The sequence below is a fragment of the Pleurodeles waltl genome, chromosome 5 (assembly GCF_031143425.1).
Source record: "Pleurodeles waltl isolate 20211129_DDA chromosome 5, aPleWal1.hap1.20221129, whole genome shotgun sequence".
NCBI lineage: Eukaryota > Metazoa > Chordata > Amphibia > Caudata > Salamandridae > Pleurodeles > Pleurodeles waltl.
In genome coordinates this window covers 1,806,771,108-1,806,797,561 of record NC_090444.1, presented here as the reverse complement: position 1 = coordinate 1,806,797,561, position 26,454 = coordinate 1,806,771,108, and the positions used below count along the sequence as shown (strand labels likewise).

General features: G+C 46.6%; 1 protein-coding gene across 3 annotated transcripts in view; it reads right to left on the bottom strand.

Annotated features, from left to right (window-relative positions):
* The window catches only part of TMEM63B (transmembrane protein 63B), a 241,945-nt gene extending 223,142 nt beyond the window's left edge, over positions 1–18,803 (bottom strand). The window contains exon 1 of one of the 3 annotated variants that reach the window (XM_069236286.1): positions 18,272–18,803. The gene's annotated coding sequence lies outside the window, so the exon portion shown is untranslated. The remainder of the gene's footprint in view (positions 1–18,271) is intronic. The other 2 variants (XM_069236282.1, XM_069236285.1) reach the window with 2 other exon arrangements.
* Positions 18,804–26,454: the final 7,651 nt, after the last annotated feature.

Genomic DNA, 26,454 nt, shown 5'->3' with positions numbered 1-26,454 from the left:
AACCTCTCCTTTAAAGAACAACGCACCAGGAAAACAGTACAGTACCAGCTCTCCCTCCTGAAAAAAACCTGAATCTATTCCTCCCAGAAATCAATTTCAGAAAAGCAGTGCAAGACTTGGGCTCCTCACATCTAGATGGAGGAATGGCTCTGCTCAGTGGCCTCTTGACGCCTTACTTGCATGAATGAAAACCATGCTGGAGCAAGTCTTATTAAGGCCTGAAGAAGTTCGACCAGATCATAGCAGCACTGAAGGAGGTACACTGGCTCCCGATCCCTACCTAATAATAATAATTAGTTTTGTATAGCGCACAGCTACTTCAAAAGTAAGTGTCCTGGCGCTGCAGACCCAGGTCTCAAACCTACGTACTCACTGGAGATATCCATCAATTGTGGCTGAACAACCATGTTTTTAACATTCTCATACCACTAACTCAGAAGGGGCCTGTCGAACAGAGAGCGGCAAAGGGTCCCAGAGCTTTAAGCCAGGAAGCTGAAAGAGCAGCACCGAAATACACTCTTGGTTTTAGGAACACACCCCCTGCTAGGCCCCACTGATCTTGGACTCCTAAGAGGTGTATATGGTTGAATCAAAGGTTGAAGGCACAGAGGACAACTATTTGCCAATGCTTTGAAACATGGACACATAGGGGGTTATTACAACTTTGGAGGAGGTGTTAATCTGTCCCAAAAGTGACGGTAAAGTGACGGATATACCACCAGCCGTATTACGAGTCCATTATATCCTATGGAACTTGTAATACGGCTAGTGGTACATCCGTCCCATTTGGGACGGATTAACACCTCCTCCAAAGTTGTAATCAGGCCCATAGTCTTAAACGAGATCCTCTGCTTCACCAGCAGCCAGTGTCACTTGCCTAACGCAGGTCCCGAAGCAGCACGGTTGGCAAAGTTAATTACCAGCCTGGCCGCACTCATTCCAGTCACCGTCTCTGCATCTGGACCACTCCCAGACACAGCACGTTGCAGGTGTCCAGCCCTGAAGTAATCATGGCCTGTACCACTGTTTTCCTAGTGGACTCAGAATCAAATCTAAAATCTTTTTTAAGATTCTGAGGATTCTGAACCATTTGCCCGCCAGTGCTGTGATTTGGCTGTCGAAAGAGAGCTTATGGTCAAACTAAGTGCCAAGAGTTTTGACCTTATGCTTAGGATTGGGTACAAGGCCAGAAGTCGCTGGCCACCAGGAGGCTGTCCAGATATCAAGTTGATTCCCCAAAATTGACACCTCAGTGTTCCCAATGTTTAAAATTAGGCAGTTCACTCCATCCATTAGGCAACATTCTCCAAACACGATTTTAATGAAGTGGCCACATTTGCCGCTTCATGGGAGAGGGTGATGACCAATTGGGTGTTGTCCGCTTAAGTAATTACTGTAAACCCATGCTGTTCGGTGATCTTAGCCAGCAGGATCGTATAAATATTAAATAAAGTTGGACTCGTAGATGAACCCTAGGTACGCTCTTCTGCAACTTGAAAGCTTTAGAATAATAAGGGTTCTGACAAACCTGAAAGTTGCATCACTGAAGAAAGGACACAATCCATTGTGGCGCCAGGTGACCAACCCCTCAGCTCCACAGCCACTCGATGAGCAAATTGTGCGACACGTTGTCGAAAGCTGCACTAAGGTCAAGGATCAGGAGAACAGCTGTACCTCTTGCGTCCAGAACCTAGCGCAGCAATTCCGAGGCTAACAGCAGGGCGGACTCAGTGCTGTAGGAAGGCCAAAAACCCGACTGCATCCTGTGATGGATGTCATTGGACTCAATATACTGAGAAAGCTGACAATTTACATGCCGCTCTGTAATTTTGGCCTACAGTGGTAACTGTGAGACAGGACAATAGTTTTCAAATTTGGATGGATCCAGCAAAGACTTTTTAAGCAGGGAAACTACCGCAGCATGCTTCCACTGCATCAGAGGCAGCAGCACTTCCCCTCCTCGTGCTAGAACAGATCTGCTTCATCTTCAGCAACAGCTGCATCATCTACAAGGTCACCAGAAACATGATCCCCCCCACCCCCACTTACCTGGCCAGGAAACTAACCACTTCAGGCACACAGCACTAACACAGGAACCAGGACATCACCAGAGTGGAGGTTAAAATGCACAAGAAACTAAAAACAGATGACAGGCCATCCATGTCTACACTGCCAGGATATGGAACACCATCCAGACTGACATAAGGTCAGCTCCAACTCTCCCCCGATTCAGAAAGAAGGTGAACACCCATTTCCTCAAGGAACACCAGCCATCACACAGAAAGAGCACACCTATTACCTGCCTCACTGCAAACAACCATGAATCGTACCTCAAGGCCTTCACCTATTGATCAGCGCTCTGCAGCTTCCTAGCCGGATCACCCTGTACAGGGAGTGCAGAATTATTAGGCAAGTTGTATTTTTGAGGATTAATTTTATTATTGAACAACAAGCATGTTCTCAATGAACCCAAAAAACTCATTAATATCAAAACTGAATATTTTTGGAAGTAGTTTTTAGTTTGTTTTTAGTTTTAGCTATGTTAGGGGGATATCTGTGTGTGCAGGTGACTATCACTGTGCATAATTATTAGGCAACTTAACAAAAAAAAATATATACCCATTTCAATTATTTATCATTACCAGTGAAACCAATATAACATCTCAACATTCACAAATATACATTTCTGACATTCAAAAACAAAACAAAAACAAATCAGTGACCAATATAGCCACCTTTCTTTGCAAGGACACTCAAAAGCCTGCCATCCATGGATTCTGTCAGTGTTTTGATCTGTTCACCATCAACATTGCGTGCAGCAGCAACCACAGCCTCCCAGACACTGTTCAGAGAGGTGTACTGTTTTCCCTCCTTGTAAATCTCACATTTGATGATGGACCACAGGTTCTCAATGGGGTTCAGATCAGGTGAACAAGGAGGCCATGTCATTAGATTTCCTTCTTTTATACCCTTTCTTGCCAGCCACGCTGTGGAGTACTTGGACGCGTGTGATGGAGCATTGTCCTGCATGAAAATCATGTTTTTCTTGAAGGATGCAGACTTCTTCCTGTACCACTGCTTGAAGAAGGTGTCTTCCAGGAACTGGCAGTAGGACTGGGAGTTGAGCTTGATTCCATCCTCAACCCGAAAAGGCCCCACAAGCTCATCTTTGATGATACCAACCCAAACCAGTACTCCACCTCCACCTTGCTGGCGTCTGAGTCGGACTGGAGCTCTCTGCCCTTTACCAATCCAGCCACGGGCCCATCCATCTGGCCCATCAAGACTCACTCTCATTTCATCAGTCCATAAAACCTTAGAAAAATCAGTCTTGAGATATTTCTTGGCCCAGTCTTGACGTTTCAGCTTGTGTGTCTTGTTCAGTGGTGGTCGTCTTCCAGCCTTTCTTACCTTGGCCATGTCTCTGAGTATTGCACACCTTGTGCTTTTGGGCACTCCAGTGATGTTGCAGCTCTGAAATATGGCCAAACTGGTGGCAAGTGGCATCGTGGCAGCTGCACGCTTGACTTTTCTCAGTTCATGGGCAGTTATTTTGCGCCTTGGTTTTTCCACACGCTTCTTGCGACCCTGTTGACTATTTTGAATGAAACGCTTGATTGTTCGATGATCACGCTTCAGAAGCTTTGCAATTTTAAGAGTGCTGCATCCCTCTGCAAGATATCTCACTATTTTTGACTTTTCTGAGCCTGTCAAGTCCTTCTTTTGACCCATTTTGCCAAAGGAAAGGAAGTTGCCTAATAATTATGCACACCTGATATAGGGTGTTGATGTCATTAGACCACACCCCTTCTCATTACAGAGATGCACATCACCTAATATGCTTAATTGGTAGTAGGCTTTCGAGCCTATACAGCTTGGAGTAAGACAACATGCATAAAGAGGATGATGTGGTCAAAATACTCATTTGCCTAATAATTCTGCACTCCCTGTACAGTTCCTTTCAGATAAATACCCTAAATAATCTCAATCAGGGGGCTCACTGGGCCTCACTAAGCAAAAAAAAAAGAAAAACTATTTGTGGATCATTTTGTTTATGGATATTCAGAAGGCATTGCTTTTGCATGGCTTACTCAGCAACATTCTCAAGTGCTAAAATAACATTCAGCAGAACTCCCACTGACTGCCTGTCAGACTTACTTGTCTATCTATGGCTCACTGCACAGCTTTCTAGCATGGTAACAGCAACTGTCACTATTATGCTATTCAGTGATAAGTCATCTTAAAGACGAAGAAAGGTGGAGTCAGCCTTGCAGGGATTCATAACCATTTTCTGCCAGTTGTGCTGAAACCTTTATTGCGGGGTGCCAAAGTAAGGATTGTAATCGCAGTATGTTTAACTATCATCAGAACAAGAATTGGCAAAGCCAGTAGGTCTCACCTGTGTGACTTATTGACATTGCCAATTCTTTCAACATCAGCAAAAAAAAGGAAAAAAAAAAAAATATGCTGTTACGATACGTGCATGAGCACGTATGTGTTATGATCATACTGTTGCACCATTCTGTAAGCGCATGCATGCGCATAAACGTGCACACATGTAGCACCACACATGCGAGGGCCTACTAAGTGACGGGGCAACATTTTGTTACTTTTATTTGTATATGGAAAATGCCACTTAGAGTGGTAAATAAAAAAATACTTTTTCTTGCATAAAAGAGCATTTGTGAAAGCGGAGCGGGTCGCACTGATAGGGAGATGTGGGGCTTACAAAAAATTTAGAAATATTCTAAGGGCCTCATCTGGAGGAGCAATGAAGGAATAGGTGGGGTATACAACGGGAAATGGTCAGAGGAGGAGCGAACATGGGTGAGATTAAATAAACATAAAGCAATAATTGGCAAAGCCAATAGGTTTCACCTTTGTCTTTTTTCTACGTAACTGGATTACAGATAGAGAAATATTATAATAATGTTTCTTTTATTAATTAAAAAACAAAAAAAAAATATACAAATTTTCTAATATTTGTAAGCCAGTTACATACAAAAAAGACAAAGGCGAAAAGTATTGGCAGGCGTGTTAGAAGAAAGAAGACTGAAGGCGGCAGAAGACAGAAGACCAAAGGCGGAAGAAGCCAGACGTCATAAGATGGGAGAACGGAGAAGATAGTGGAAGACAGAAGTCGTGAGAAGACAGAAGATGGCATGCACTAAAGAAGATGGTGAACGCAGAAGACTGTATGCAGAAAGAAAAAAGGAGATGGATGGCAACGAAGAAAGAAGACAGAAGAAGGCAAAGATAGAGGATGTCAGCAAAGTATGAAGACGGCATGCTGGAAGATAAATGAAGGCAGCAATGAAGAAAGAAGACAGAGAAGATGCCAGTGAAGAAAGAAGACTGCATTCAAGAAGAAAAAAGAAGTATCTTCATCGTCACAGCCAGAGGAAGGACACTGGCCAGTGTCCAATAGGAACTGACTGGAAGGAATACTTGGTCCACAGGCAACTCAGCAGCAAGATCGACGAAGAAGACAAAGACGACGACAGGAGTGACATGAAGAAGACATGGTGGCCAATCCGAAGCAGATAAATCAGAGCGACATTGGAGAAAGCCAATAGTAAGGTCAGGTAAGTAAGAGGCTGGTTCCAAGCCCCTTTTATTTTTACTAACAAAAGATTTCACAAGCATGCATGCAAGTGCGCATGCAGGTGAAACCAAAAAAGCTGGAGTAGGGGCGAAGAGGGAGCAACACTGAGCATGAGTTGTCTAACAGATAAGCGGAACATGTGGGGGAGAGCTAGAAAACACATGCACTCTCATGGCATGTTTAAAGAAAAAGAAGAAAGTAGTTTTTAAATGTGGGCAGTGGAAGTATACAAGTCAGCTAATCAAAAAGGTGGTAAAGAAGCTATGCTCCAGGGGAGGGACAAACACAAGAAGAGGCAGGCAAGCCATTGAATAAGAAGCAAGCAAATTAGAGTGACAATAAAGCAAAACAATGGTAAGCAATTGGTGGGCTCTAAACCCACTGTAAGGTTTTACTTTGTTCTACAAGTGTCTTTCCTCTACAGATAGCTAAAAGCTGTCTAGTAGGTCAGACTTAAAAATAGCTCGGTGAATTGAACAACCACTGCTGAAATGTTGATTTCCTGTGTAAACACCACGTCACAACAACTTGTAATACTTCTAAAGGCAGTTGTTAGACCTGACAGCCTTAGGGTAGTCAACCCCCAACTTTTTGCCTGCCTCCCTCCACTTTTCTGACATTGTTTGTGCTGGTTTTAGGTCTGTGCATTTTACCATGCTAACCAGTGCAAAAGTGTATATGCTCTCTCCCTTAAACATGGTAATATTGGTTCGTCCCTAATTGGCATATCTGATTTACTTATAAGTCCCTAGTGAAGAGCAATACAGGTGCCCAGGGCCTGTAAATTAAATACTACTAGGGGGCCTGCAGCCCTGATTGTGCCACCCACATAAGTAGCCCCTTAACCATGTCTCAGGCCTGCCGTGCAAGGCCTGTGTGCGCTGTTTCACTGTCACTTGGACTTGGCATTTAAAAGCACTTGCCAAGCCTTAAACTCCCCTTTTTCTACATATTAGTCACCCCTAAGGTGGGCCCTAGGTATCCCATAGGGCAAGGTGCTTTATAGGTAAAAGGCAGGACAGGCATATGTGTTTTAAATGTCCTGGTAGTGAAACACTCCTAAATTCGTTTTCCAGTATTGTGAGGCTTGCTCCTTTCATAGATTAGCATTATGACCGTCCTTATAGACTTTTTGAGTGATAGATTGTGACCTGAAAGGGGTAACCAGGTCATATTTAGTATGGCCAGAAAGGTAATAGAAAAGGTTGGATATATTACTATTTTTGAAATGCCACTTTTAGAAAGTGAGCATTTCTCTGCATTTAAAACCATCTGTGCCTTACAGCCTGTCTCCAATCAATGTCTGGTCTGTGCTGGTTGACAGATCCCTTGTACATTTCACCCAAATAACCACAAACACCAGACACTCAGTCACATCTGCAATCATCTGCATATTGAATGGGTCTTCCAGTGCTGGAAGGGTGGAGGGCCTGGCACTTACATTTCAAAGAACAGTGGCCTGCCCTCACACAAAGGAGTGATAAACCCCCCGCTGGGACCATGGCACCATGGCAGACATGACTGGGTTGAAAGGGGAACTTGTGCACTTCAAAACCACTCTTTGATGTGTCCCCCACTTCAAAGGCATTTTGGATATATAAACTGGGTCCCTGACCCCACCAACTCAGACACTTCTGGGCCTAGACCTGAACCCTGTCAGTGGAGGCAGCCCAAAGGTCTAATCTGGACTGCTTTGCTGAGGACTGCTGCCCTACTGCTGCCCTGCTGGCCTCTGACTTTAATGAGAAGGACTATGCCTTTCCCAAAAGTGCTCTCCAAGGGCTTGGATTGAGCTAGCCTCCTGTTTTCTGAAGTCTCAAGGCCAACAAAGACTTCACATCTCCAAGAGATTCCTTGTTGCGTCGAAAATCGATGCAAAACCTGCAGAAAATCGACGTGAAATCACTGCAGTCGACTGGAATGACGCAGCCCCGACTTCCCGACTGGAAATTTGACGCAGCACCAGCTGGGGATGAAAGATTTGACGCATCGCCTACCGGATCAACGCATCACTTGTTCCTTCTCCCAGCGCGTCAAGGATTTTTGACGCATTGTCCCTGGGTGTCAAAATATCCCCGCATCATAGTGAGGAACCAAGACTGCGTTTTGAAAAATGACGCAAAACAACTTGCAGTGTGGAAAGAAACAAGGCATTGTCTGTGTCGTGCCGGAAAATTCGACGCAACACCTTATTCTTCCACGCATCACCTCCTCTGACGTCTCCGCGAATCGTTATTTTTGAAGCATACCAGGTACTGTGTGTAATAAAGAGACAACTGTTTATTTTTAAGGATTGAGACTATTTAAACCTTTTAAAAAGTGATATTTAAACTCGTGCTTATTGGATCTTTGTCGTTTTGACACTATTTTATTCAGATAAATATTATCTATTTTTCTAAAAATTAGTGGTATATTTTTGTGGTGTTTTCACTGTGTTACTGTATGATTTATTGCACAAATACTTTACACATTGCCTTCTAAGTTAAGCCTGACTGCTCAGTGCCAAGGTACCAGTTAGTGGGGTACAGGATCATTTGGATTGTGTGTTACTTACCCTGACTAGGACTATGGTCCCTACTTGGACAAGGGTGTATACCTCTGCCAACTAGAGACCCCATTTCTAACATTGGTGATCAGCGGGGAGGATAGGACTTGTGTTTATGCAGTGCCATAGAATAGCTATGTGTACACTACCTTCCCACAGTAAAGGTCAATTTGATTTGATTTTTTTTTTTCCTGCTATTTTCCTGCTTGACAGTCTTTAAATCAATTCTATGCATCATGTCTCTGGCTGGGCCCACAAAGGTGGCCAGGTTCCTCAACAGAAGAAAGAGGTGGGAGAAAAACTTAAAAATAAGGAGTTCTTAAAAGGCCCCCAAAATAATTCTCAAGGGGATAGTGGTAACCAGCCCCAGTCTGATTCTAAAAAGAAAGGGTTCTTTGACAATAAGACAGGGAGGTTTGTATCCCAATGCATAGAGTGCTCCAGGTATGGTCACTCTAAGGGCAACTCCAGATGTCCAAAGAGGGTACAGCTCCCCACTGGAGGGCAGACACCTGGGTTGGCTAATGTAGTACTCAGGGAGGAGCTAGTCCCAGTTAGTTTTGGGGAACAGACAGAGGTAACCCTAGTGTCCCTGGGGGATGCAGAAATGGTGCCAGAAGCCCACATGCCTGCCAATACCTTCAAGTATGTACAATGGGTCACCATTAATGGGCAATGGGTGGAGGCTCTGCATGACACAGGAGCCAGCATGACTACTGTCAAGGGTCAGCTGGTGTCAGCAGAGCAGGTCCTACTGAACACATTCCACCAAGTCATAGTCACCAACAATCGCGAGAACCACCTACTGGTAGCTCTGGTTCCCTTTAAGTGTGTGTTGGGGGAGGGAGGGGAAGGGGTTGTCTCTGATACTCTGAAAGTAGGTGTGAGTCCTGCCATGTCTGTACATTGTTAGGCAATGGCCTTGAGCACATTACCTGGAGGGAGGTAGAGCTAAGGTCTCACTTGGAGATGTTGGGATTGCCTTAGTGGGTCTGCATGACCACAAGCTCCATGTCTGCCTGAGAGGGGAGTCAAGGGGATCTGTAGCCAGGAAGAATGGCCCAGACAGCTGCCAAGGAGGGGGGCAAGGGGCATGGGAAACCGGTCCCAGAAGTTCCTGCAGTGGTCGACGGGGATGCTGAGGAGGAGGCCCTTTAACCAAAAGAGGAGGACATTGCTGAACTGGGTGACCTACCTGAGCTTGCTGGCTGACAAGTTGAGGGTGGGCCAACTAGGGACGAATTCTGCAAGGTGCAAAAAGAGTGTCCCACTCTTGTGGGCTTGAGGCAACAGGCCTCAGCCCAAGCAGCAGGTGAAGCCTCTGGGGATCACCTTATCTATTGAGAGAATAATCCCTTTTACAGTGAGCCTAAAGTACCGGAGGTTGGGGTAGCACATGTCCTGGTGGTCCCCAAGTGTTAATGGGCCTTCCTACTGGGCCTGACTCAAAACATTCCCCGGGCAGGACATTTAGGGCAAGACAAGACCTTTGCCAGGCTTGTCACCCACTTCTATTGGCCCGCATGCGGACGGCCTCAGATGCATTCTGTAGGTCCTGTCCTACCTGCCAGGCCAGTGGGAAGACAGGGAAATGGCTCAAGGCCCCCCTGATCCCACTCCCCGTCGTTGGCGCGCCCTTTGAAAGGGTGGGCATCAACGTCATTGGTCCATTGGGCCCCAAAACTGCCCTGGGCAACAGATTTATCCTGGTTTTGGTGGACCATGCCACCTGCTACCCAGAGGCAATCCCTCTGAGGACGGTGACCGCACTGGTGGTGACCAGAACTTTGATGGGCATCTTTACCATGTGGGATTTCCAGAGGACATTGTGTCTGATAGAGGCACAAACTTCATGTTTGCATACTTGAAATCCATGTGGGATGTATGTGGGGTGACCTACAAGTTCACCACACCCTAGCATCCTCAATCCAATGGTCTTGTGGAGAGCTTCAACAAGACATTGATGGGCATGATCACAGGCCACCATGAGGCGTAAATGGGACGTCCTCTTGCCATGCCTTCTCTTTGCTAATAGGGAGGTACCCCAGAAGGGGGTAGGGTTCAGTCCCTTTGGACTTCTCTATGGGTACTCTGTCTGGGGACCCCTAAGCATTATGTAAGAAGGGTGGGAGAAAGCTCCCAAGGCACCCCCTCAGGATGTGGTCAGCTACATGCTGGCCCTCCACAACCAGATGCACTGCTTCTGGAAGAAGGCCAAGAGCAACCTTGAGGCCAGTCAAGAGGTTATGAAATGCTGGTATGACCAGAACACCATCCTGATGGAGTTTCAGCCTGGAGACTATGTTTGGGTGATGGAGCTAGTAGAGCCTAGAGCTCTCCAGGACCGCTGGGCTCTCCCATATGAGATAAGAAGCGTAAAGGGGAAGCCACTTACTTAGTGGACCTCCAGTCCCCTAGGAACCCCCTAAGGGACCTCCATGTGAATAGACTGAAGCCTCATTTTGAGAGGACTGAAGCCAACGTGCTTCTGGTGACAGATGAGGGTGCGGAGGAGAAGAGTGAACCTCTCCCTGACCTTCTCTCTGCCCAAAAAGGTGATGGGTCAGTGGAGGGTGTCACGCTACCTGCCCCCTGATCCTAGACCAGCGAGGGAACTGCTACCAACTGTTGGAGCAGTACTCCTCCCTGATTTCCCTCACCCCTGGACTCACACATGTGTGTCCATGATATTGACTCTGGAGACAGTTCCACCTGTAAAGAATAACATTTACAGGTTGTCAGACAGGGTGAAGGCCAGTATCAAGGATGAAGTTGCCAAGATGCTGGCTCTAGGGTAATTGAGAAATCCAGCAGTCCCTGATCCAGCCCAGTGGTGCTGGTACCAAAATTTGCCCCACCCGGTGTCAAGCCAGAACTTAGGTTCTCCATAGATTACTGGGGTCTCAATTCAGTCACTAAAACCGACGCTTATCCCATCCCCCGAGCTGATGAGCTCATAGACAGGCTCGACGTTGCCAAATTCCTCAGTACTTTTGATCTCACATCAGGGTACTGGCAGATCACCTTGACTGAGTGGGCCAGAGAGAGATCTGCTTTTTCAACTCCTGAGGGACATTACCAGTTCAGAGTGATGCCCTCTGGTTTGAAAAATGCCCCCCCTATCTTCCAGTGGTTGGTTAACGGGGTCCTGGCTGGTAAGGATGTGTTATGTGTCGCCTATCTAGACGACACTGCTGTCTACAGTTCTAGCTGGGAGGAATACCTGTTCCACCTCCAAGAGGTGATCCAGGGCCTGCAACAGGCAGGTCTGAAAAGGTCAGTAAGTGCCAGATTGGGCAGGGTTCTGTGGTGTACTTGGGACACCTAGTAGGTGGTAGCAAGGTGCAGCCCCTCCAGGCCAAAATTGAGACAATCGCGGCCTGGCAACCACCTAGAACCCAAACAGAGGTGCGAGCCTTCCTAGGCCTCACTGGGTACTACCATAGGTTTGTTAAGGGTTATGGCACCATGGTGACCCCCTTAACAGAACTAACTTCAAAAAAGAAACATAGTTTGGTGATTTGGACAGAGTCTTGTCAGAAAGCCTTTGACTTCCTAAAGGAAGCCATGTGCATGGCATCCGTGCCTATGGCCCTTGACTACTCAAAGGAGTTCATCGTGCAGACAAAAGCTTCAGAGCATGGCAATGGGGCGGTTCTAGCACAGCTGAATGAGGAGGGCCTAGACCAACCAGTAGTCTTTATTAGCAGAAGGCTATTACCACAGGAACAGAGGTGGAGTGCCATTGAAAGAGAAGCATTTGCTGTGGTCTAGGCACTGAAGAAGCTGAGACCATACCTGCTTGGGACTCACTTCCAGTTTCAGACAGACGACAGGCCCCTCAAATGGCTCATGCAAATGAGGGGTGAAAATCCTAAACTCTTGAGGTGGTCCATCTCCGTACAGGGAATGGATTTATGGAGGAGCATTGCCCGGGACTGACCATGCCTATGCTGATGGTCTCTCCAGATTCTTCAGCCTTAGGGATGAGAGCTCCCAGGGGATTGGCTAACTCTCCCCACTTTCAGCTGGGGGGGGGGGGGCACCTTAGACCTGACAGCCTTAGGGTGGTTAACCCCCAACTTTTTGCCTGCCTCCCTCCACTTTTCTGATACTGTTTTTGATGGTTTTAGGACTCTGCACACTTTACCACTGTGAATCAGTGCTAAAGTGCATATGCTCTCCTCCCCCCCCCAAAACCCCACAGCAAGCACACTAACCCACTGACCTATTTATGCTTGACAAGAGGCGCGTGTTACACCCAGACCGCTGAAGGAGATATATTTAACCCACTGGGATTGTAATCCATGATTTACCAGTCAAATACAGATTCTAGGTGGTGTGCTACCCACTGAGCCATCTACCAGGAAAGGAACATGTAACCTCTACAATATACACAGATTCCTCGAGTTTCTGTGGAATACATTTGCATTAGTTTAACTGTATGTAAGTGGCTTCAGACATGTTTTGTTACTCGTGCTAACAAGAGCCCATGCCTGACATCCTCAGCATCTATTCACATCTTGGTACCAGTGACAAGAGTAGCTTGCTCAGCCGAAATGTTTACATTTTTGTTACAAATTAAAGGTCCTCTTCTTCCTATCTCATGATCCCAGTGTTTGGACACCTGTGTGCTCCCTTACCCTATAACATGTGCCCACGTTGCAGAGCCTCTTATGGGACGCTGTAAATCTGTCTCGCCTTCCTACGAGGAGCATGCATGCTCCTTCCCAGCTCCCTATGGACCTCTGAGTCCCAAGCTAGTCATTTTTCTTCTCTCACTATCAGTGTGTGAGCAGATTTTCTTTGACACTTCTTACTGGCACCATGAGGGTGACTTAAATCCAGTTCACAATTTAACAAAAAGTGCTTTACGTGCAGAAATGTGTAGACACCTTACTGAGTTTTGCTTTGCTTTGCTATTTATGTTGTAATTGAAAAGTGAAGCTGCGAGTCGCAGGGAAGGAGGGAGCCCAGCACCTCTAGGCCCAACCATACAGCCGTGATTTCTACAGCAAGCGCCTTGACCTGCTGAGCTATCTCGTTGGCAGACTGGCTCTGCGAAGCTGGGTTAGGTCACAAGCAGGAAAGAGTGGTCACATGGAAAGCAGTATCTACAGTAACTCACAACTGATCAAGGACTATTGATGGGTAATTGCATTCGTGATTCCGCAGCTATGCGTTTTCCAGATAGTTATGGACTGATCGCACATGCCACATAATCCACCATCTGTAGCATAATTCAAATGTCAAACAAGGCGTTTCTAGTGCAAGTAAATCAAAAGTTACTTGAAAAAAAGCTCTGCACATGATGTAATGCAGTAACATAACATATTTAAATGTAGGTTGATCCCCTTTCGGATTGCTGTATTTGGTGTGAAACCAGTACCAAAGGAGTGAAACGGATGCCCAAATTGTGTACAACTTAGTAAAATGATGCGGCAAGGAATGTGCAGCATAATTTGCATTTTTACCACATAATCAGTCAACTTTGTCTATAAAGTGGTCATCTATTGTTATATAGTCTGTGGAACTGACTGTAGGTACGGGGGGGGGGGGGGGTGTAAGACAATCCATAACTAGATGCCTCTTCCGATTGGGTAGAACTAACACTGTTTCACCTGCATAGGAAGCCAGGAGTGGCCGAAGAAAGTTATCTCTGAGTTCTCAATCTTCCTGGTTCACAAATCTTATCCAGTCCAAGTTTTTCACTTTGCATTCTAGGAGCAGGAGTACTGAAATTACCAAGGACCGAACACAACTACAAGTTTAACGCCATGTTACCAAGGGCACTGTGGTGGTTTAACAGCAGGGTGCATTATGGGAGCTGTAGTGCTGGTTTACAACAGTAGCCCCCATTGTATAAATGCACCGGGCTGAGTTATACAAGAAAAACCAAGAACTGGGGCCGCGCGGCCCTGCTTCTTCCTACAAGTCCACGAATGAAGCAAAGCCTGGACTGGTTGTGCCAGGCCAGGTCACGGGAAACCGGAAAGCTCAGAGATATTGACAAACATGCATTACAGGATGTTTTATTAATCAACGTTTCTTGCTTTATCGACTCTGCGCGCCGGTTCGACGGCTGACACTGCACGCGAGTTCCAGAAAATGTGCTAAATTGCCTTTTGCCAGTCAGGCACTTGAAGAGGAACAGAAATTGCATTTGCAAAGCAAATAGGTCTGGCTTGCAAACTGAATTTCAGCTAAAATATGTTTAAAGCCTGCTACTGTGAAAAATTAGAACAAAAAATGTCCCAGATTCAGTGCTTCTATAAGGTAAATAATTGAATGTCGTGAGTCACTGTATTATTCAGATGTAAAATATCCCCTCGTGCATTGCAATGCAAGCACTCCATAGGGGGCAGAATGACATAGCACACAGCCAATAGCGTGATATGTATTGAAAACAACTCCTCTGGGCATGGTCAAGTAGCAATCTATCTGCATGTCAAATCATTTGGAACAAAAGGTATACAGTCAGTTGCATTATCAAGCCAGACCTAAACAAGCACTGGCAAAGCCAGCCTGTCTGGCTCTGGATACCAGCCTTTTGCTTTACATTGCCATGTTCTATTGCTGTTCTTGTAAAACGTTATTGCTGGGTGAGGCGGGTGGCACTATTAGTCCTTATTAAAAAATGGCTAAATGCAAAAACAGCTATGGTCTAAAAAAAATCACACACTGCCATATAGCGCCTAGTACTTAAGGAGTAGAGAAGAAAGACGTCACTCAAAGCAGAGTTATCAAATGGCTGAACAGGGGCAACCCACTGCCCCGTGGTAAAGTGGGCGGGACACAAATGTGAATGACAGAGTAACAGACCAATGGATGAAAAGACCGGGCTGCAAACCCCTATAACACGTATAATTTTGATACATTCAGGTGGTCTTGGCACGGGTCACAAAAGTAAATAAATATAAAAGCCATGGCACTCTGGGAGAGGAGATTTCGGAAAGTGTGTAAGAATTATCGGGTGCGGAGGGGTATGAATCGGGGGGGAAGAGTGCCAACTGCGGTTTTTGGAGGTCATTTTGAACTCACCAGGCGCAGCGCCCCCCACCGTGCTTGGCTTAAAGGGAGATCATTGGCTTCTCGAAACACGGTGGAACTGCCAATGCTTTTAGCAACAAAAGCAATGGCATGGCAGTCCATTTTTCCATCGCCAAACACGAAACGAAAGACTTCTAGGCGCTTTAATAGTACCTACGATTACTCCATTTAAGTACTAATAAATTACGCATCTTCCTCCCCGATCGCGCAGGAGGCTCCCAGGTTGATTACAAAATACCATTACACTGTTTAAGTGCCAGACTCCCAATGGAAAAGCAACCAAATGCACAAAATATTCATTAAAAAAAACATTATAATCACATCTACACGACGTAGTGGACAATTTGTAAACGTTATTACCACCGAACTTCGAGAGTGATTAGAAATGCCTTAAACTCCAGTTTAAAAATATAACTGCTCAACTAACTCCGCAACGCCCTCACCACCGCACCCGCGAAGCGGAGTTTTTTGTTTTGACAACACTAAACATGCCAGGCTGTAGTTTCACTTTCAGTTGGTATTGTCTGACAAGCCAGAGAGGGCTGCGAGTATCTGCCTCGACACAGGACCAGGTGGCGACTTTGTACGAACAATAACTGCACACGTATGTTAGGCTAACTCCGTGTTTCATCCTTCTAATGTTCACGTGAGTAAATACTGAGCACCCTTTTCTTACCCATCTTCAAAGCCGAAGCAGAAAGCACAGTGCAAAAGGGCAACTACGTCATCTTAGACGACGCTCTTTCAAACTATCACAACCATATCGTGTATAAAAAAAATAATAATAATAAAAAAGCGGCGAAATCTCAAAGAAGCTAAAAAGCGACTAAGACCAACCATCACATCTAGCAACATATAGCACTTAAATGTTGTATTGCACATTAACGGGACACGACGTTATATTTAACAAATAGAAGAAATGGAAAATCTAATCTTGGCGTCCAGGCGTGAACATACAGTTTGATCCTGGGAAGATCCACTTATGTCTCACGGTTCCGGAGCATTTAGAAACCAGTTGGATGGCATTATTATGCGCTCTTAAAAACCATGGCTTCCCAGTTCAAGGACTGCTTGACACCCCTCAGCCCCCACCCCCCCCTATTCATGACGAGCCTGAGATCCGGCTAAACCCGCATCGTCCGAGATGTGCTAATCCCATTAACCATTTAGGCACTAGACGTCTGAACTGTCCAAGGGAGTGTACTGTCAGGGGGTGTGGTAGGGAGAAGGGCCAGGTAAATATTTGAAGGACGACGCCCTCCCCCCCCCGACGGGACCGACCCGCAAACAGATCTAAAACGCCTTTTACCTGTTACTTTCTAGGGTTTAGAGCTTCGCGTCATCCTCAAGCGCTTATAAATTATACAATGCGGAGCTGGCAAAAGCGGTGTATCGCCTCAAATTAAGGACTATCCTTCGAAAACCAAGGCAGGTACCACCCACACAAAGGCCGCGGAAGAAATGTAAAATGACATTCCGAACCTGGGAAGTGCAGGTTCTACATCATGACCAACAGGACAGCGCCAAGAGGCCCCACGGTTGGTAGGTTTTGCGCTTTACAGTGCTCCAGTGGCTCCCGAGAGCGGCAGCGGCGCTAGGGTAGATATTTCCTGGGCTAGAGGCCTTGGCTGGCACCGTGCCACCGCCCCTTGGTAAAGAAAGACTCAGCGCAGGACCCTAAAAACCCGCAGTGAGGGCGGTGCTGAGAACCATGACTGCCCCATTGTGCGGACCATCTGCCCGAGCATGGAGGGCGCTGGCACCGCAGGGCACGGTGCCAGGGCAGCGCAGGGCTCGCCAATGGCATAGCTGCATTTTTAGAGCGCCCAGTGGCACACTGCGGCACCGCCAGCGACGAGCCACCGGGCACTGCACCTGTCTGGAACAAAGACTGCCAACTGCAGGCATTGCCCATCACTGTGCCAGTTCCTTATATAGCGCACACTGAACCTTCTCTTGGCACTTTAAATGAGTGGTTATATGTATGCCAGCACAGACAACGAAAAGGCGCTCCTCGCCCTCTGCCCCTAATCCAGCCCTTGAACTGGAGAAACAAACTCACAACACATGAGACAGTCACGCGAGAGATAGCGCCTAACGCAGACAGAGAGGAGCTGCACCAGGAAGACAGGCAAATTCAATAACCGGCCCAAGAGGCAAGCATACACAGTCATAGACTGACAAGGGAGAACGACTGACAGATCGACACAGGACTGACAGGTTGACATACAGAGGAGGCTGGTGAACAATACACACAGATTGACAACACAGGACAGACAGAGAGGCTCGGGAGAGACAGGTCGACAACACCAGAGAGACAGAGGCTGTTCCGCAAACACACATAAGTGCACATAAACACAGACTGCCAGACCAAAAACATTGCACAGAGAAAGAAAACACACAAAAGACATGGGCGAGCAACACAAACTTGAAACACAGCAGAGAAATAAACTAACAAACCCACACCGATAGACTGAGTATACAAGGAAAGGCAATGGCTGACGAGAGACAATGTTGACAACGCAGACTGACAGATCAGTCACAGAGTGACAACATAGCAGAGAGGCAGACTGAGCAAACAGCAGACCCACCTGACAACACCCACAGAAGAACATGAAACAGACTGACAGCACAGCTGAGGCACTGACTGACCATTCACCAAAAACTGACAGCACATTCACAGACTGACAACACAGAAAGCTCTGTAAACACACAGGACACGGGCCTACAGAGGCACATTTACAGACTGACAACATGGGGGAGACTGACAGCAAAACACAGACTGAATACAGCACACACACAGACAAGCATCACAGACATGGGCAGACTGTCAACACATGCTGACAACACTGCTGCTTCTACCTCACTGCCGTACAAATCCAAAGTAACACAACATAACAATGGCACTGACTGCCAACACCCATCAGGCACTGTCGGAGGCTCCAAATGGGCCTTGGGTTTACCAGGCCCAGTGACATCAGTTTCCGCAGCAACATCAATGCCCAGAAGGGCGGAGAGGGCCATGGCAGCCACATGACACAAGCAAGGCAAAGACACACAGCTGAACTCACCCACTCTGGAGAAAGGGGCCGCCTGCCCGTGGGGCTCCTGGCACCAAGGTCCGCCCTGCCCCGGCGGAGGGGCTCCCGCGGCGTGTGGGTAGCCCGTCTGGCTCCTCCTGGGCATCCACCCGCCTGGCTCCTGCAGGGATGTGGCGGCACCCACCCAAATCCTGCGGGGCCCCCACCCGGCCCCTGCAGTGCTGCTGGACGCCCCGGTGCCTAGAGGCGATGGGGGGAGGCCTGACCAACTCCTGCAGCGACGACAGGCGCCCACCCGGCCCCTCCAACGATGCTGACCCCGCAGGGTGTGCTAGGGGCGGCAGAGCAGATAACAACGCTCCCCTCCTTCGAACCGGCTCTTCCAGCCCTGGGAGAAGCCGAGGGGAGGAGCCGGTGATGCGGGAGGGCAGGCAGAGAGGGAGGGAGGAGGGAGGGAGTGGGAAGCTGCTGCTAGGGAGAATTCTGCAGGGCCCTCCTTCTCCGTGTTTACAACTGGAGATGCCAGTCTTTGCACGCCTGCCCCGGGCATTGCTTCACACGTAGTCTGATGCCAGTGCCATGGCATAATATATTCTAGCCCTGCGCTCTCTCCTTTACAAGCCCTTTTCATCTCTTACTTAAGACTAAATGGGGTGTTTCCCAAAACTACAAATCCCAGAATGCACGGGGGCAGGGAACTGAGCGAGTGGAGCATTCGGACAGAAATGTAGCCGTTTCTCAAAATACATGCTGAATTGCTGCCGTCACTGGGCTGAGATCAGTGTGTGGGGCGGTTTGTTTGTTTTTTAGCAGTTTTGGGCTGCTTTTATGGCCAGGTGGGACGAGTTTTTACTGTTTATTTCCCAGATAGTGCCCCATTTTTTAACTATGCTTCGCTTATGTGGGCCACTTTTTTTTGGGGGGCGCCCGGGCCTATTTTGTTTCTCAGTCCTACCGCACTTGCAAGAAACAAGCAGTATTTCACAAAGCTCTCTAAAATATAATATTATTAGGAGTATTATTACGCCTTGTATTTCCATATCGATCTTTGATGCTTAGGATTTTAATAGTTGAGTATTAGAAGGATGCAGGGCAAAATTCTGATGGACACACCTTCCATTCATCACTTAATACTCATTCCAGGCTCAAGACCAGTCTGGAAAAGTTTTCCCGTGGCAATGGCTCCACCACCAGGGGCTGCCCCGCCGCTGCAGCCATGACCCTACCTGTGCACGTGACTTCACTGGGGTGTTTTAGGCGCCGACCCGCACGCGGCCATCAGTTCCTGCCTTTCTGTGCTTCATCAACATAGTCCGGAGCTCTTTGTGTCTCACGTACAAATTCCTCAGCTTTTGGCAGTGACTAGGTCAAATTTCTTCTCAAAGTACAAGGAACTCCTGGACCTAGACCCGGGATGACAAAGTAGCTGCACCACCGACACCCTACGCTTCACCAAAGGACCATTCGCCTGCCAACACTGCTTCTTCTCCTGCGACCCCACCCAGAAGGAGCTCCACGCTACTCCAACCAAGAAACCCAACACCACCACTCACCCACTCCAATGCATCTTGCTTATCGCCCCCTCCCTCTGCAAATATGCCAAAGAAGTATGGGACACCACCACCAGCCTCTCCACGGACATTGTCTTCTTCGCCGAAACGTGGCTCAAACCATCTAGAAACCACGATAACACAACTGCCACCCCCAATGGCGACAAGATGATACAACGCAACCGTGCCAACAAACAAGGGGGAGGAGTCGCCATAATTTTCAAAGACACAATCATATGCTCCATCATTAACGATGATCCCACACCACTCATACAACACCTCAACTTCCTACTTCAACCTGACTCAAGGACCACAATAAGAGGCACCCTCACCTACAGACCTCCAGGACCCCACGCTGCCTTCTGCAACGACATCTCCAACCTCACCGCCCACCCTATCCATCGACTCCCACCACTACATCCTACTCGACGACCTCAACCTCCATATCGACAACCCTTCCTGGAAAGCCTCAATAACATTGGCTTCACCCAACTGGTCACTGTACCCACTCACACTGTCGGCCACTCACTCAACACCATCTTCACCTCCAATGACAGAATGAAGTTCAGCCACACCACCAAACTCACCTGGACCGACCACGCCATCATGCACTCCACCATCTTAGAAGCCCAGCAGGCCACCCTCAGGCAACAGATCTCCTCCCACAGCTCCTGGACCAAGGTCACCGAAACCCAATGGACACAGGCCCTCTCCACCTCCCACCCCAAAGCTACGGCTGACCTCAGCCAAGCATTTCAGAATCTCACCTCTTGGATCACCGACTGCACAGGATGGTTCCACTGAGACCAGCAAAAACCAGCAGGACCTCCAATCGAGTGGTGAGCTGGTCCACCACAGAGCTCTGAACTGCAAATGTTACCAACTCAAGAAGCAATGGCCCACCACCAAGAACCTCACCAACAGAGCAACCTGCAAAGCAGCTGTCAACACCTACCACAGACACATCAAAGATGGCCAAGGAAGCATCCCTCACCCCCCACATCGACTCAGCACCAAACCGCACCAAGGAACTTTTCAAAATAGTCAAAGATGTTTCCAACCAGACAGCCACAGAGAACACCATTCATCCCTCCCAAGAACTCTGTGACACAATCTCGGATTTCTTCCACAACAAGATCGTCAACATCTGCCACATTCTCAACTCCCAACCAACTACCTCCAACCTCGGCTACACTAACCAATAGGATAACGTCAGCCAGACTATAACTGCCTGGACCCTGCTCACCACCTGCTCTTCATGCTCTCTAGCCACTATGGTACACCCACTGACCCCTGCCCACACCACCTCTACAACTTCGAACCAACCCGATCAGCACACACCTCACCAACATCATCAATGCCTCCATCTTCACTGCAATCTTCGCGCACAACTGGAAACACGCCGGCGTCAGACCCCTCCTGAAGAAACCCTCAGCCGACACCCAAGACCTTAAAAACTACAGCTCAATCTCCCTTCCCCACTTCTCGGCCAAGGTTCTGGAGAAAGCCAACATCCTCCAACTCACCACCTTCCTAGAACAGAACCACCTTCTGGACACCTCACAGTCAGGATTCTGCACAAACCCCAGCACTGAGACTGCTCTTATCGCCGCCACAGATGAAAGAAGAAGACTCCTCAACTCCAGAGAAACAGCGGCTCTGGTCCTACTCGACCTCTCTGCTGCTTTCAACACAGTCTCCCACAACAACCTCATCAACAGACTCCACAATTTAAGAATACAAGAAGACACTCTCCAGTGAATCACCCCCTTCCTCCCAGGATGCACCGAAAGCACCCGCCTGCACCCTTCACTCCAGCAATGCAATTCACTAATGCACATGGGAGCAGCAACGGGAGAGGTTTAACAATAGAGGCCCACAGGACTTCATGTAGGATGAAGAAAATGTGTGTATGTGGGGGGTGTCTAATATGGGCATGAATGAATGATGTGGCTAAACTTATAAACTACATTCCTGTGATGTTCGCAACGTGCTACCCGACCAGAATTTTGGCTCTTCACTGAGATTTCTGTTGTTGCATTCAGATACATAACACAACTGACATACACCTAAAACCACCCAGGGCTGATGACTGTGTCAATGGGTATAGGCTGTTTAAGATAAATAAGCAACAACAATGATTTTGTCACGAACAATTTTCAGAAATTGTAAGACTGTCAATCAAACATTACTGTGTCTTCTTCAGCGTCTCAATCACTCTCATTATGTTTGCACTTTGGGAGACAGTACCCCCTTTAGCTCTCCACATCTCACCCATATACATATCTTTCCCCTCCTTTCTTTCCTCTTCAGCATCCTCTTTTCAGTTTCTCCTGAATTAACAGAACCACCCCACAAACACAAGGCACCCACTCAGCTGAACGCACTGTATTTTATTTTACTTCTGTCTTCTCATAATTTTACAGCAGCGTACCATCTTCATACACATTTGCACAGAATCACAATTGCCACTAGAATACGTGACCATCCTTCTGTGTGCTCTGCAAAGAGGCCAAGGATTGGATGACCATGATTTCTGAACACCTTCCTGACCCGCTGACAGCCATAGCAAGAAGCTACCACTGCCTTCTGACTCAACTCAAGAGTGTTAAATTGTGGCTCGTCATAAACATCATAAGGTGACTTAGTTGTACATATACACTATACAGAAAATATATACTATATGAAAAACAAATACAAAACAGAACATCCTGGAAATAGCAAACGCTCTTAAGGAATGCAAGATTAACTGAAGCGTGTGAAATATAATCAGGAACTAAATTTCTGAAATGGATAACCTTAACGTTTTTTGCATTTATTATTAAGAAATGGATCAGAGTTTTTGATTACAGGTAAGGATATGACCGTGGCACCAAACGAGGACCTGTTTTAATGTCTGTTTTAATTACTACTCGTCTAAGACCAAGAGTGGCCCTGCCCACTTGAAGCCCTGGTGGCCCATCTTGCAGGCTTCCACAGAGTGTTACTCTGTTGTCTCTCGCTGGAAGACGACGAGTTGGAGTTGCACTCCAAGGTGATGGAGACAATCTTCTCCACACTGGAGAGTCCTTTTTGTAGATCTCTTCACCAGGGCTTGGAATGGGAAGAGTCCCCAATTTGTGCCATACACTTCCAGCCGGATGCTTTCCTGGAGGATGCCTTTAGGCTTAACTGGTCTCAGGGCCAGCTCTATGCATTTCTGCTGATCCAATCCTACTCCTGTCCAGAGTACTGTGGAGAGTGTGGGGAGATTAGAGACAGTGGCAGCTCACGGGAGGGGAAAAAGAGTAGCATGTTTGGGGGGGTGAGGGGATGACACAAAAAAAAAAATCAAATATATCTATATATATATTTTTTTTAAACTTACCTTTCTCGCTGCGTCGCTCCGATCTGCTCCTCGGTCCTGCCCTGCGTTCAACCCTAACGCTGCTTTCATGCTGCCAGCACTCCTCCTCCGTCCCAGTGGCCCTGCCTCTTTTGCAAGAAAACGATAACAAACATCGTTTATTATAATTTTCTTGTAAACATTTTGCAGCTGCTGCTACTGGCTTAGGGGGAGTTGGGGGGGGGCGCTCCTCTGCCATAGCGGAGGACCCACCCCTAATTAGACACAGCAGATTCTGATTGCTGCAGACTAGGTGAGGAGGGTCTGGTATGCTGACTCTGTTGGCTGGGGGATGGAGGCCCAGACACTGAAGTGAGGAAGAATGGAGACAAGGCTACCATTGGAAATTTCATGAAGCCCTTTTAGCTAGGGGCTGTTGATTAGCTTTTTCCAGAGTACTGCCATTTGGAGGATGGTGATGGTGGGTTGGGATCTGCAGATGCTGTTGTTAAAGATGAGGACGTTTCTAGTCAGAACCAGTGCTTAATTTGTAAAAAAAACAAAAACAAATGTAAACACCAATGCCCTCATCAGGAGGCCACTGAAACTTGCACCACCCATTGCCTCTGACAGCGCTGCCATTGACAGCACCAACACAACTACTAACCATCACACTCCTACAAGTGTGACAATTCAGAGTGTTTGAGGCCCCCAGGGCTATAAGAATGGCTTGGGTGACAGGTATTATTTTTTTTTCAAATTTTTATTGGATTTATAAACAGCTGTTGTTCTGCTCATCTCTAAATTACACAAAGAGCGCCACCATGCGCCTGACTGTCATAAGTGCTGGTGTTGACAATTAAGTGGGGGCCGAGCACTGGAAACCACTGGCTCAAATTAAGCAATGTTCAGGACGCCCCCCCTTGTTTGTCCCTGAGTGCTTCTTCAGGAAGGCTGGTGAGAGCCTGCAGCAGTCTTCACACTTCCTTAAGCTCATGTATGGATATTCCTGCTTTGGACCACTATCATCAATAGCTGATGTGTGAGCAATCACCTTGCTCAATGATCATGTCTGCCCTAGAGCCTAAAAATGAAAGGAAACCACTTCAGACCTGGTCCAGGCCCTTAGACTGTCTGGGAAATGGATGTAAAATTAGGATCCAAACAACCCTGCTTTGTTCTAGTGCTAAGTTCTCCTTGACCAAGGAACCAAGTGCCCCACAGAGTACTTGAAGAGCTGGACTGAAGCCTAGGTTGGTGTCTGCATGGCAGCGAGTCTCCCAGATTACATTGCATTGAGAGAGAAGAAATAGACATAGATGAGGAAGATAGTGGGAATAGAGAGGGACAACACCAAGAAATGTAGGGAGAAACAGAAAGGGTTGAGATAGAAGAGATGAGTTGAAGTAAACAGAGAGGCATGAGGCAGAAGAGCCTTTTATAAACTGAGTGCCACAAACTGCCTGAGAGTGCAGAAAGGCCAGCTGCATTGAATCTAAATCCAAGATATTCAACTTTTTCTTTCTCAGACTCCTGCATCCCAGGTTCACAGGACAAATAATGTTGCTGGAGTCTGGACAGCACCAACCCACATTCTTGATGTTCCACAAGAGTCTTTGAAAACACCAATAAATGATCCAAATACAGCAAGACAAACAGATTCAAGACATCTGAGAATGTTAAATCCATGAAGCAGGGAAAGGTAAGAGGACCACTGCACTACCCAAATGGCACAAGCCAAGTTTCAAAATGCCAGAAAATTGTGAGAAAAGCTGCCTTCCACTTATCGCCTTCTCAAATACACAGCAGATAACAAGCCCCTCCAGAATCTAGGTTATTAAAGATGTGTGCTTCAAGGACTAACTCTATAATGTCTTTTATTAGAGGCAAAGAGTATCAGTCTTTGATCCTGGCCCTGTTTAAGCCTGTACAATTAATATAGATGAACGTCAAAGGTTTGGTCTTTCTTGGGTACTAAAAACAAAAACAAAATCTCCCCGGCAGGTGATGAAGATGGCATAATTAACCAATCATGTAACTCCTACTGCAACTAAGGCTTTGGAATTTTCTTCTCTTTCTCTGTTACAGAATAAATACTTCCTAGAAGAACAATGGCCCCAGGTTCAAGTGGTATGATACAATCAAAACCACTCTGAAGAGGAAGTGAACAGACTAACGGCTTAGCAAAAACTGGAGAAAAGGCCTGGCCCTGCAGGTGGCAAGGGAAATCGGCTATCCTCTATTCATTTAGATGTGAAATCTTCCATCTCATCATTCGGTAACTAATGACTTCCAAAAACATAACAATGGTCATGAGAAAACTATGATGTCAAGGTTATTGTTTGAGCTGACCAGTTGACATAGGGCGGTTGAACAATTACATCATAATTAGGGTCAAATGATAACACCTTTGTATGATTGCCGAAAGAGCCTTACAGTGGATAAAATGTCTTAAGAATAGGACTGAATGATAATGGGGAGTTAATATAAATTCTAATAACTTCATGACACTTCTTAAGTATCTTAGGAATATTATACTTTGTGGTAGAATGTTGGTGAATAGATGCTCCACACATGCTACTATCCAGCAAGATAGACATACTAACATTATTTCATACTTCTACAACTGGTATGAAATGATTATCAACATTATTCCCAGACGATTCTATAAAAGAGAGTCATCATATGACCATCTTCTCAGAAAAGATTGAAATCTTCCAGCATTTCTCTTGTGGAGTTTATATGTAACCATGAATCATATGTCCAGCATCTCCAAAATACAGATGTAAACCGGCCTTATGCAGGTGCTATTTCTGACTCTCAGTCAAAGGACCTCTTACTGGTCCTACCTGCGTAGACTCCAGAGACAATGGGTCCACAGAATTCTCAGACTGACCAAAAGAAGGAAGCCTTAAAAAGTCTGAATGACTTCCTTGGAACTTCTTTTTTTCCTTCCATCTGTTGTAATCTGTGTTGAATCAAAAACACCAAATCAATAAATTCAGGAAAAAAAATAGGACTCTGTGATCAAATCAGTTGTCCTTAATATCTACATAAACACAATATTATCAAAATTCTGACTCTTTCAACCCAGATGGTTTCAGATGCTGACTGACTAGAATGAGTCACATAAATCAATACACCCATTCCTCTTTGCTGGATATTACACACATTCTCCTCAGTGGAGTACTCTAAATGATGATTCTCACACATCTTCTTCAAAGATATTTGTAAGGCAACTTTAAGCTGTAGAGACGCAACTGTGTTGGTTACTAATGGAATTTCCCAAGCCAATGCTGATCCAGTAAAGAAACCAATTGGGTAACTCACTTTGACTT